The 13455-nt window shown below is 43.3% G+C and overlaps 1 protein-coding gene and 1 long non-coding RNA gene across 2 annotated transcripts in view; both read left to right on the top strand.

Annotated features, from left to right (window-relative positions):
- Positions 1-13455, top strand: part of Ext1 (exostosin glycosyltransferase 1) — a 268225-nt gene that overhangs the window by 184406 nt on the left and 70364 nt on the right. The window lies entirely within an intron of this gene.
- Positions 3212-5648, top strand: LOC119822783. The gene is made up of 2 exons (XR_005286842.1): positions 3212-4413; positions 4526-5648. It is a non-coding gene; the product is annotated as an uncharacterized LOC119822783 (long non-coding RNA).

The raw sequence follows: 13455 nt of genomic DNA, 5'->3' as shown, positions 1-13455 counted from the left end.
CGGATGTAGGTAAGTCTTCACACACGCCTAAGAAAGAGCAAGCGTTCCTGAGTGTGACCATCTCCTACACTAGAGGAAGCCACTGAGAAGTATGCCAAGTCATGCCATTCCACGGCAGCGGGAATTAGAAAACTAGATGTTTCATTTATAGCTAATTAAATATCACTCAAGATTACCCCTGGCGTGGTTATCTGTATAATCCCTTTAGTCCATTTTATAGATGAGAGCTCAAAACCGGAATTCAAAAGTATCAGCATGCATTCGTGTGTGCGTGCGTGCATGCGTGCGGCTGTCCCTGGATGGGCTGCCAGGGGTTTATCGTCATTTGACTTAGTGACTCCTAGGACAGAAAAGTAAATTCTAGAAGGGCTTGTTTGGGTTTTTCTGTTTTCATTTTGTTTTATGTTTGCTCAACATTCGCACAACAACCAGACTCTGCCAGATTCCCTTGTTGGAGGGCCTGGTGTGTGGATCCCCAAGGCTGACTATCTTCTTCATGATTTAGCTGTTTATAGTCTGCTAGACAGTGTTTAGTCCCACAAGTCCTGTGTCCCACTGATTCTAAGGTTTTATTATCTGATCCTTGAATTCTTAAGAGACTAATCTATAGTAGATAGGAAACAGTCTTAACTTTCATTTATTTTTTGTAAATCCAGTTCTGGAAAAGAGTTCTCTTGAGTTCTTCCTAATTCTAGATTATTAGTAGCATTTCTTTATTTAAATCCCCACCTCCACCCCAGCACATAGATAAGCCCATTTCTCTAGAACAAATAACTATTGCCCAAGTTACCAGAAATTTTAATGTTTGGCGTAAATGAACCAAGAAATTATTTCTTTAAAGTTTAGATCCTAGTTGAGTTAATAGATTGCCCTTTGGTGTTACGAACAAAGAAGTAAGTGCTTACCTTCTTCCAAAATGTCTCAGAGCCACCCTTAGTTAGTAAATTGAAAAGTTCAAGTGTAAAAGAAAAAAGAGAAAGAAAAAAAAACTGCAAACAAATGAACTAATTTACCATTCCACGGGGGACAGGGACAGGTGTATTTTATAGGCATATAAAATCTGAACTTTTAAAAAGCTGATCACCAAACTTTATGAGTTGCTCTCAGAAGTGAGCACCTCCTAATCACAGAGAAATAATTCTAAGGTAATTTGTTTTAAAATGTGAATGTAGTCAGGAAGACCTAGAATGGATTTCCTCCCAGTTCCGAGTGTTTTGTGACAGTGGACTTCACACCATATTTCATAGATTGCTACACGACATGCCATCGCTTGTGGCTCCTCTAAAAACGGCAAACTGAGAGCCTGTTTCTCATTCAGAACATCTCATTTGCCAGCGTTAATAATGAATTGAGCTTTTCATTTTTCAAGTGTCCCTGCTGAAAGTGCTGGTGCACTCAGCAGGAAGCATAGAAGCCATGGTGCCCCCACTGTCTCTGCAAAAACCCAGCCCTTCCCTTGAGGGGAATAAGAGATGGTTTATTCTGGAGCCAAACTTCAGTGACCAGAGCCCAGCAACACAGACACAGTGCACCCTAAATTCCATGTTCAGTGTAGTAGCAGTTTTCCGTGATGGTTTTATAGCCACCTAACAAAGAAAGCCACCAAACAAGACCCCTTTATATACATTGATAAAGATAACAGGTAGGCAGGTTAGTGCCAAGGTGGGACGACTTCTCTGCTGTAGGCCTCAGATGCTGTCTGACAACATTCTTGGGCTTTTGTGTTTGGTGGAAGGTAGGGTTCTGCTAATATACGCTAAAAGGTTTTACCTGATAATTACAAAGAAGTTAGGTCAGACACAGAGGTCTGCAAGATAGCCCAAGATACATTTTATTCTGTTAGGGCTGTGGACACAGAGTAATCCAAACTCACAGCCAGTAAAGCTGCAATCAGTTAATCTGTCTTGCAGAAGGTTTAGTGCAAGGTGCAGTTCTTACGAGAACTTTCCTTACACCAATGATACCAAAAGTTCTGATATAAGAAACACATACATCAAAAGGTCATCATGCTGACCCGGGGGCCTCTGCGGAGGACTCTGGTGCTGAGTGCCTGTAGCAGCCCTTCTGTCGTAGTCAAAATCAGGAGAAAGGGGAGTGAGTGTGGAAAGATAAACAATGATAAGGAAATTACTTATGAAATGTTAACAGCTAGCTCACTGTCAGCTATTGGGCAACTACAGGAATATTTGCCTGCTGAAGTAGCCTTGGGACCAGGAGAGGAGGAAGAACTACAGAGAACTAGGTTTGTTTCTAGATGGACATATATGGTCAGGACTGATCTAGACTGTCTTCATATCTGGTGCAGAGAGAGACCGATGGATAAACACAAGCTACCTCCCTCCCCTTCTTTGTTTGCTATCTGTGCTTGGAATTGTGATTCTGCGTGTTTTGAAGTAGCAAAGCTCTGTAAGACGGGGCTTGTGGAGGAAGACCCGTAGGGACACACCTCGCTTCTGCTGGCTTGTGTCAACCGTTGTCCTCCTGAAAATTAGATGTAAAGCCATATGCTGTCCTTTCCTAATGAGACAAGTATTTTCCTTGTAAGATCTTTCTCACCCATTAAATTTTCAGATGCCCAGGGTCTATATCATTATTTGGTTTTTGACACATACCAGTTGCGTGTGAAGTCTGACACACAAAATATGAATATTTTATGCGGTAAGGAATTTTTCACTGCCTGTATTAGGAGAGTTTCTAATCACATGCTCTGGGGTTATGAGGTCTGAACCGAGCTGTGACATTGGAGAGTGTTTATTCCTGGGAATGATTAACAGGTTTAAACTGGTGAAACTCAGACTGATTGGCTATGGCTTCCTGGTTTTCAGTATTCATAGGATTCTCAGAGCTCCTGACTCCAGTGGGTATGAGATCTGTTACTTATGCCGGCCATGGATACCAGCCCTGCCTTTCCTTGTTCCATTAATAAGGCCAATAATAACAATATATTTTTTTTCTCCTAGCCACCTGCCTTCTCATCTCCCTCAAGAAACAATTGCCTTAGGTCTCCATGGTGACAGTAAACCAGATGCTGCCTCAGTCATGCCTCTTGCTGTCCAATGTTGCCCCATGCTTTTAGGAAGTAGCCTGAAAGACACAACAAAGGAAGGCTCAATGGAGTTGGTTTTGTGTAGCCAAAGTATGCTCTCTTCTTTGTTGTTGTTGATGATGTTTTGGTCTTTCGAGATAGGGTTTTGTTTTTTTGTTTTTTGTTTTTTTGTTTTCTTTGTAGCTTTGGAACCTGTCCTGAAACTCTCTTTGTAGCACAGACTAGCCTCAAACTCACAGACATCTGCCTGCCTCTGCCTCCTGTGTACTGGAATTAAAGACGTGCTGCACCACCGCCCAGAAGTATCACTCTTCTCTAAAGCCTGGGAGGAGCATGGCCCACTGAGAGAGCTTGCCTGTAATTAGAAGATAAATGACAGCCACCCGGCAGTGAAGGGCTTGGAAATGATGACCCCCACCCCCGTGGCTGTCTTCTTTTCAGTCCAGTGTTCTAGATTGTAGCTCCCTCAGCAGGTAGGAAACTGGTGACCAATCACCTTCTTTCATCCAGCAGTTTATTAAGCTGCTTCCCATGTGCGAGGCCCCGTGTCAAGATGCCAGGACTTGGCTGTGGAGTTTGACCACATTTTGTAAGTTTTTCATGGAGCAAGTCAACTTCATTACTAGAGTAAGGGGGAACTTCCATACTTCCACCCCTTTTTTTCTTCTGTTCTCTCCTCTTTTTCTGTTTTCCCCCTTTTCCCTATCCCTTACCTCTTTCCTTATTCTAGTTTGAAAATGCTTGCCTAGACTTTTTACTTATAGGACTCCATCCCAAGGACATCCAAAAGTCACTGTGGCAGGGACAAGGTGCCCCCTTTGAGGAATCACTTGAGTTACAGAGCACAAACATGAGGATGATTTCATTCCACTCCACGCTGTGGCTTGTGTCGTGTATCATGTACTTAGACTCGCCCAATCTCTGTAATAGTTTAGAAACGGTGCTGTTTTTAGTTTTCCATCAGAGGTACTCATTTCCCACACGATGAAACTGAAGTCAAAGAGGTTTAAGTGACTTTCTTACCTTCATCCATGTTCCCTTAAAATATCACATAGCCACCTGCTCTTACCGCCATTCTTTGCTACATATTTGTCTGCTTAAAAATAAGACGAAATTGAACAAGAAGAGCGTAGGCACCAGGTTTGTTGCTGGGGTTGTTTTTCCTTCTTTTCTTTTTTAGAAGAAAGACTCTGGTTCCAGATAATTGTGGTCCTGGAAATAGAACAGAATCTGGTACTTAAAAAGTCTCGGGTTCCCCTTCCAAGCTGTTCTCCACAGGCCCCTTAATTCCAGTGTGTTAGCAAGAGCAGGAGATCCTGCCTACCTAAAAATAAAACGAAATCGAACAAGAAGATCGTAGGTACCAGGTTTGTTTTTGGAGTTGCTCTTTCTTCTCCTTCCCTTTCCTTTATTTAATCGTTTACTCATTCATTCGTTTGTCTTGTTATTATAATTTATTATTATTATTTTTTTTAACAGGGTCTCTGTGTGTAGCCCTGACTGTCCTGGAACTCACTGGGTAGACTAGGCTGGCCTTGAATTCCCAGAAACCCATCTGCCTTCCAAGTGCTGGAATTAAAGGTGTGCACCACACCGGACTCTTCTTTCCTCTTTAGGAGAACTCTGGTTCCAGTACAGTCCTGGAAATAGAACTGGAAAAGCCTTGGGCTCCCCTTCTGAGCTGATCTTTGCAAGCCACTTAATTTTTCCAGTGTGCTCGTGAGAGCAGAAGATCCCGACGAGACACCAAGAAAATAACTCAGCCTCCCTTGTGTTCTCGTTAATGAACATCTTTTTAAGGACTTCTGGTCAGTTACTGGCCCTTGAGTGACAGATGTTATTTTCCATACTCTTGGAAATGGTACAAATGAAATCAGCGAGAGCTGTATGTCAGAATTTGACTGTTTCAGACATCTGTCATTAGAATAGCATTTATAGTGTGGATTTTTGGGATATGGACCTACCTTATTATTTTCAGTTTTTTTTCCTCACACCTTTGACAACCCAGAAAGCACTGACATACTGGGATCTGGCCTGTCCTTAGATTCCTGGTTAGAATTTGATATTTTGATAAAGCCTGCCTGTCAACATATTGTAAGACTAAATATCTCTGGGCAAGCAAAAGTCTGACCAAAGCTAGAGGACTGGGGCTTAACTATAGGTCACTGGAAATGGAAAATAATATTTTAGACTGTCTTTTTGTTTTCAGTAATGCTGTTTTGATCCATGTTCAGTTGAATCAATGATAAATCATTAAATGTGCATTTTATGAGTCAGTTTTAACTCAGCGGTAATCTTACACATTGGAAACATATAAAGTGTTCTAACATTAATATAATAAGCCCAGAGTTTCAAAATAGAGTATTTTCTTTCCTCCAATCACTCATTCACTGGGCAGTTGTAGTTCACCAGGGAAAGATATACTGAAAATGTCTCTACAAGCCATGAAGTTAAATTGCTGTTAAAATCGAGTCAGCCAAACATGGTGGCACATGCGTTTAATCCCAGCATTTGGAGGCAGAGGCAGACTTCTGAGTTCCAGGACAGCCTGGGATATATAGTGAGACTCTATCTCAAATAAAACAGAGCAACAAAGAATTAAGTTATACTGTCTTCTCTTTTGCTTGTCTTCGCGTCTTGAAAAGTGCTGGGGTTTTCTGTTGATAGCTTCTCATTCCCTCCTTTCCTTAATTTGAGAATTCAGATACAGCTGAACATAAGTAAACAGAAATAAGTAAATAAATGTGCTCTGAAGTAGGTGAGTTCCCAGAGGACAGCCTCACATCGTCTCTTGCCTCCTCTGTGCTGCTGGGTACAGATCTAGACCAACTCGATGATGCGTGCATATTAAGAGCTTAATAAATACAGATGGGGTGAATGAATGATTTATGACAGCAATGCCTGTTTAGCTTGGAGATAATACACGCAAATCCTAGGGTTGTATGTTTTGTTTGTTTGTTTTGTGGAATAAAAAAAATAAAAGAACTCTCCATTGAAAGTTAGAAAGTTGATGGGAAATACTGAGAAACACTTAAGGGGCTAAAAAAAAGAAATTCCTTGTGTCTAGATGGTTGAGTGCACTTGCAATGTCTCTTGCCCTGGCCGACAACCGCACGGTTTCTATTTAAGGCTAAGTGCGCAAGATCAAGAGCCTGGGCTAGTACAGCGAGGAAAGGGGATTGGGGTAAAAGAAGATTCTTGCTGTCCTGTCTCAAGGTCATCTCTTCTCTTTGCATGGGGTGGCTGAAGGCTGGGTTAGGTCCTTTTGTTGTTCTCCTGGGAGGTTTGACTTTGTCTGCCTGGCAGGACATAGCTGTGCTGGTGAGCGAGGGATCACACCACCACAGCAGTCAAGTGCTCCCTAAGCCAGCACTCTGGGCTTGCTAAGAAACTCCTCAGGAAATAAACGCTGGCTCTCACGCTGTAGAGTGCATTTCTTGCAGGGTAGAGCTTCAGTTTCACCTGTACCTTTAAAGGACCAGTCTGTAGGGCGGAGTCTGTGCACAGGGCTTATGCAAATGTATTTCTCAGTAGAAGATGGAGAATGCTGCCTGTGGGAGAATGGGTTTTCAGGTTGGGTACACCTGAGCTTGACCTCCTCCCTGAGTATGCTGATAACTTGGTGGGGGAAAGGAAAAAAGAAAAGAATATCAAACGCCTAATCAACAGTAGGCATCAACAAAACTGTAGCCAGCGGTTTGTTGATACCAACTTTCCTTTTCCCTTTCCTTTCCTTTCCTTTCCTTTCCTTTCCTTTCCTTTCCTTTCCTTTCCTTTTTTCTTTCTTCTCTTGTTTTTTTAATGTATTGTGTTTATTTATTTATTTATTTTGAGTGAGAGGATGAGAATGTGTTGTTTAGTTACACATGCTTGGAGATCAGAAGACAACTGGCAGGAGCTGGTTCTCTAGTTCCACCATGTGAGAGGCCCCAGGGATCAAACTCAGGTTGTCAGGTTTGACAAGGAACACCTGAACCCACCGAGCCATTTCACTATTCCTGCTTTTGGCCTTGTCTTCCTCTGGTTCAGCTGGCCACTAAGTGTGTAATTGCTAGCCGGAATGCATACACACAAGGCTTGTGAAATCCGGGCCCTGGTTAGACAGCAGGTGCTGATGTGGAGTTTGGGTCTCTGCTACTCCAGGATTTGAGTCCATCCAACTTGGTAGCCATGTGTTGGCAACGTGCGCTGATTTTCTCCATATGTCAATTCTGGGAGGGATTGAAGAGCAGAGTAGGTTCATCTTGAGGTCTCTAACATCCTCTAACAGTGAATGTTCTGTTTCTTGATGTAAACGGTAATTTTGGGTTCTGTATCTTTGTCCGTTCTTATTCATGAATTGGAAAGAATTTATTGAGCAACAATGCCCAGGTGATTTCTACCAGACAGTAATAATGCAACCTAAGTGTTTGAATTTGCTTTTATTAAACAATGTGAAGAGCTGCTTTGTTTGACTTGTCTATGTGTAAAAATCATGGGCCTTCAAGGGAGAAGTATTGACTGTCTTGCTCAGCCTGGGGACCTTGAGACCCTTTTGTTCAGGCCACACATCGTATCTGACCACGTCTTGGCTTCCAGTCAGGACTTTCCTCCTTTTCCTTGTCCCCATGGAACACAGTGAACCTTAACACCTTGGCTTGCTCTACTAGGATTCCTGCTCCTTGATGTCATGGCACTTCTTGCCGTCACCTGGTGGGAAGCTTCCATTAGGCCTAGCTGGGTCCATTTTTGCTCTGGTTGAACTAAAACCTCACTGTGTGCTCACTTAAGTCCAAGTGGATTAGATCAGTTGTTGGATTTAGATCAGTAGTTCTAAACGAACAAAAAAGTATGTCCAGGGATGGAGTTTTCCATCTTCAGATTGCCACATAGAAAGTGACATTTTTTCCTCCTTAGCTCCAAAGGTGGCATCGTTTAAAGAACTCTGACAGCCAGTAAGGTTTGGTTTCATGTGGGTTTCATTTAGCTCACTGCGTCTTCCAAACACAGGCCTGGAGTAACTTGGGGATACCATCTCCAGGCTCCCCCATTCTCTGCGCAGGATTCACAGAGTCTAGTAGAGCTGTTGAACACAGGCTTCCTCCGAATGTTCATGTTTCACGCAGTAGGAACCCACTTGATCCTTTCCAGAGTGACTCTTAGGCGCATCTGATGTCCTCCGAGCACATTAGCAAGCTGTCACTGTGATTCTGTCACTAGGCTCATCTCCCAGTGTCTGCAAGCTCATTTTACCTAATTATTTATACACACAAACTTCAACCCCTTCCTGGGATGGGTCAAGTCTGTGCTGGCTATGAAGCCTGGCAAGAAATGTCGTGAATGCTTTGCCATCAAAACCGGTCACTTCTCTTGGGTTTTCCCAAATCTGAACATGAGTAATAGAAAATTCTATTTTTATAAGCATTGAAAGTTGCATTTTTTAAAACCTTTGTTTGCAAATGTAAGTCCCAACACATAGCTCTGTCAGTTTAAAATGTGTGTGCCTGTGTTTGGACAGAGAATGTAAATTTAATCCTAGTATGTGCCTATTCCGAAGACCATCTTCTCTCCAGTGTAAATGTGTACTTATCAGAACGGAATAAATATATTCAGAAACGGGAGAGTAAATGGCCTTTTATTCAGATGGCTCTTGCATGCCACCCCTACCCCATGGATAATAGTGAAAGCTTTATTATCAGTCACTTTATTTCCCTCCAGTTTTAGATGTGGAGGGCAGAGCAAGAAAGCATTTGGGGGCCAGTTGTTTTGAATCAAAACAAATCAAGAATTGGCAAGTGGTGGTTTTCTAGCTCTTTGCTGATCTGATTGGTGTCATTTTCCCAGCTAGGGAACGCTGTGTTCATTCATCTTTAGTTTTCTTCTGCAGACTGGGTTAAGTGGGCAATGTAAAAACCCTCTCCCATAGATTAAATGGCTGCAAGGTACCTCGGACCTGGAGTCCCTGCCTGCCTTGCCTTGTACTGGGGGGTTTCTCTTCACATTCATCTCTGCTTGACAAGGACAGTCAGGAGTTTTTGTTTGTTTGTTTGTTTTTTTCAGGTGACTTCGCAGACTAACATAGGAAGTGTCTGGTGGCCCACTTCCTCTGTCCCATAGTGGTTCACACATTTGACAAAACCCAGAAAAAGAGACAGCAGGGAAAGAAGTTAGGCTTCACTTTGTCATAGCGGTATAATTATGTTATAGTGGCATCGAAAAGTGACAGGCGTGGTAATGAAGGAGCCACAGTGCTGTTCAATGGGCTGTGTTTCTGAGAACGCTACTACCTAGCATTTCTATGGCTTTGAAATCTCTAACCCTGTCTAGCCACTCAGTTTGCAAGACTGAAGGTGAGAGTTCTGTTTTCCTTTTGGGTTTTTGAGACAGGGTTTCTCTTTGTAGTCCTGACAGTCCTGGAACTCTGTAGACCAGGCTGGCCACCAACTCAAGAGATCTGCCTGCCTCTGCCTTCCTAGTGCTGGGATTAAAGGCATGCACCACCACCATATGGCAAAATGATGAGTTTTCAAAAACACACCCATAAGGACATATTTGGGACCGTGTGCCTGGGCTCTCTCAAAGTGGCATAATAATATTCATTTATTTACTACCCTCACCCAAACATGAAATCCTTCTGTGAACTACAACTGGCCTCCAGCTTGCCTGCTTTGTGTTCGAAGAAGAAAGACATCAGATAGAGATCCTGGTTAGCGTAATGTTTTGTGACCTCCAGCCATATTTGAAATCACTTCCCCTGGGCAGGGCAATATGTATGCTCTGTGCTCGACTGGGTGTCGTTTAAAGTTCTTCCTTAGACCCTGAGCATTTGGACAGGTTGTAGATTACCAATGAAATACTCGTGTTTAGCTAAGACAGACCGAACAAGTCTGCTGCAATTACTCCCTTTTAAACTGTCTGCTGCTCTGGCCTTGTAGAAACATGGCCACACTCAAGCATTCTTTCCAGCTGACAAAAACGATGTAGTCGCCCGGCAGGGAAATTCTGTGGAAAGAATGACAAGCAGGGGGTACCTTTGGAGCAGGGGGGGCGGGATGCTGAACAAATGGGGGCCATGGGAAACAAGGCTAGAAGTCTGATGTAGGCTGGGTGCCACCCAGGGAGGATGGGCGCTGAGTAAGGAGCACCATCATTTTCCTGTGGGGATGGATGTACCCCGTGAGTCTGGACCCTTCCCCGAAGGGCAGTGGGTTTAGAAGGCAGCTATTCTGTTGGTCCCTGCTCTTTCTCTGGATGTAATTAAGGAGACTTTAGATGAGGAATCTTGTGCTAAAGCCTAGATAAGAGGCTGCGCTCATCTCCCTCCCCAAATCCCTGAAGCCGAGTTTGATTTTAATATTTTTCTTTTGGATTTGACTTTGCTGCCTTGTGAAGGGGCAGCAGGTGGGGAGGAGAGAGAGGAGGGTTCCTGGGGAAGTGGAAACCTTTCTGGAGACCCATTTTTAATCTCCATGATGGCTCAGTAATGTAAGCCCTGAGAGTTGGCAAAAGAGGGAAAAGTGCAGGATTAATGGCATTGCGCCTGCTTCCCTGATACCCTTTCAAAGGCCAGCTAACCAGCTGGCTCCCTCCTGCTCCAAATGTACTCCTGCTCAAATCCCAAGTTTTCTTTTTGACTGATTTTAAATTTTTTTTCTGATTCTGAATTTTAGTACCAAAGGGAGGGAGGGAAGGAAGGAGGCGCGCAAGAGAGAACGAACATGCATATTCATGCATATGTGTGTATGTGTGTCTCTCTGAGAGAGGAGGGAGATAGTGTGTGTGTATATATGTGTGTGTGTGTGTTTGTGTGTTTTATATGACTATTTGTAAAAGATGCCTAGAAATTCATATATAAACAGGAAGACTTTATAGCAAAGAGATGGTTTACTGCGTGGTAATTTGGGAATTTTTTAAAGTGACACTTTTCTTTAAATTGGAACTCTATAATTTGTGTGTGTGGGTACATATATATGTGTACATATACCCATGCATACATGTAGATGTGTGAGCCTTTCCAGGTTTAATCCCCTGCAATATAGTAATTCCTTTGTAAGCAGAATAAACATCCAATATATCCTCAATTCTTATGATATTCCAGGTACAGCGTAAGTCCATAGCTGGCTTTATATTTTACAACGTTGACGCTTTTGTCACATGCCGGTTGAGGACTCTCAGGAAGTCACGTCATGTGCGCCGCATGGAGCAGTGTGGACTACAGCTGTGTGTTGGGGCATGTCCATGGGCACCTACAGTTCTGAGTGGTCACTAATGAAAGTCGCTTTGGATGTGAGTGGCGGTGCCAGGCAGGAAGGAAGCAAAGGGTATTTGTTTCATTGACTCTAAAGGAGAACATGATTAGTTTCCGGCATGAAACCCTTGAAGCGGGTCTGCAGAGCCAGGGGCAGAAGAAAGAGCGCTCTGCCTATGTCCTGTTATTCTGGTAATGCCAAATCCCATTAGTTTTCTGGGTAAACAGTCTCATTATTTTCTGTCATTTGCATTATCACTGAAAGGTAATTAACGACAGTAACATTTTCATAGAACACTCAGGCCAGGCTGGGTCTTAATAACTTCCCTTCATTCTTGCAGGAAGTTGTTTACTGTTTGATTTCTTTTTTGCAACGCAAAGCTACCTGGGGTTCTTATCTTATTACAAGTGGATGCTATCAGACCTGCCATGGGGAGATTGGGCCAGCCCCATGGAGTGGAGGCTCTTTCTAAACTGACTCAGGATGATGCTTGCTAAAGTGCTGTAGTACAGATGTGACAAGGATGGACAAGCAGGGCTTTCAGGAGCCTGGATGAAGTTGAGTCAAGGGCGTATTTGGTCACTGGCCACTTTCTACACCAGAAGTGCAGTGGCTGTGGCAAGTGGTTAGTGCCCTGCTTTAAAGGATGGCTTATCCAGGCTGGCCTGAGAGGTGGAAGGCACCGGGGATTAGGGGTGAGCTCCCATGCTGGGCTCCATGGGGGGCTTAGCATCCTTCCGGAGTGCAAGCACTTCAAATGGCTAGGCTACATCACACATGGGTCAGCCTGAATACTTCTCGCCTCACAGCCCCAAGTCCTTTTTCAATCAGCAATCCTCAGTGGATCCCAGGAATCTTTTTTTTTTTCCCCATGTCTTTCTCTTTAAAGACCTCCAATATGGCCTTGGCATGGAGCAGATTTCTCTAGCTCGGAAATATTAACAGCATGGCTGACTTGTTCTTGGAGACCTTTGCTTCTGTCCAAATGGCTTTTCTGTGCTTCATTTGTTGACAGATTGGAAAATGCTAATGTTTTCCCTTTTTATTTCATTGTACTGATATGCCAGGAGATGCTTGCTCGGTAGAAAGTTCACTTAGAGATCAACATGATGGTAAATTACGGCTCTTTCTGGTTCTGAAAGAAAGATAAAAGAAGGGAATGTCATTCACCTGCCCATCAGTCCACGCTTCCAGTTTTCTCCAGTACTCTTGTAGAAGTACAAGTTTGTATGTGTGCACCTGTGTGCATGCTTACGTGCATGAGTGATTGTAGAGATGTTACAGACATATAAATATCCCACAGAGTATTCAGAAATAAGACAGAGCACACAATTTTAGATGTAGAACATTGTAATGGTATTTCGTAATAACATCGAAAATGAAACTGTTGATTCATTTCTCTCTTACACACACACACACACACACACACACACACACACACACACACACCATGTCCTGCAACTACCCAGATGTTCTTTTCTACAGTTTCTCATCTCAGGAAAAACAAGTTTTTTCTCTTAGAAAAACTTCTCAGAAACCTTGATGGCCTCTGTTCCTTTTCCTTGTCCACATCCAATGAATCTGCATGCCTGGTTGCTGGAGCGTATGGATGCATCCAGAAGTCAGACGGTTCTATACACTGCTGTTGGTACCTCGCCCCCCCCCCCCCCATCTGTTGTCATCCCTGTCTGACCATGGCAATAACCTCCTTGCCTTCTCTGTTTCCACATCACACAAATTCTGGACTGCTCAGCTGCCACCAGAGGAATATTTGCACAAATCATCCCCTCTCTTCTCAGAATCATCAGTGATACCCCCATCTCCCAGTGAGAGCCACGGTCTTTACTGTGACCTCAGGGTCCTAAGGTTTTATGCTATTTCCTAATACTCCTCTTTTTCTCTATTCTTGCAGTGGACAAGTGTTCTCTAAGTAGTAGTAATCAAGTGAGTATTTCCTGGTTGGAGATGCTTGACTGTAGAAGTGGTTTATTTGCATAGGTTTTTGAAAGTTGACTCTCCTTCACTCCCAAATCTGACATTGAAGTATTTTAGACATGAGGGTTAGGGATGCACAGCCCAAAGCAGCAGAAGTTGCTTTCTTCCCATCTTTAAAGTGGTTTTCCTGGTAACGATTCTCCCATCAAAAGTGTTCTATGAAATACCTAATTTTCCATGGTATGC

This window comes from Arvicola amphibius, chromosome 9, assembly GCF_903992535.2.
Source record: "Arvicola amphibius chromosome 9, mArvAmp1.2, whole genome shotgun sequence".
NCBI classification, from domain to species: domain Eukaryota; kingdom Metazoa; phylum Chordata; class Mammalia; order Rodentia; family Cricetidae; genus Arvicola; species Arvicola amphibius.
Note: the sequence above shows the minus strand (reverse complement) of the source record. Positions and strands in the feature narration are given on the sequence as shown.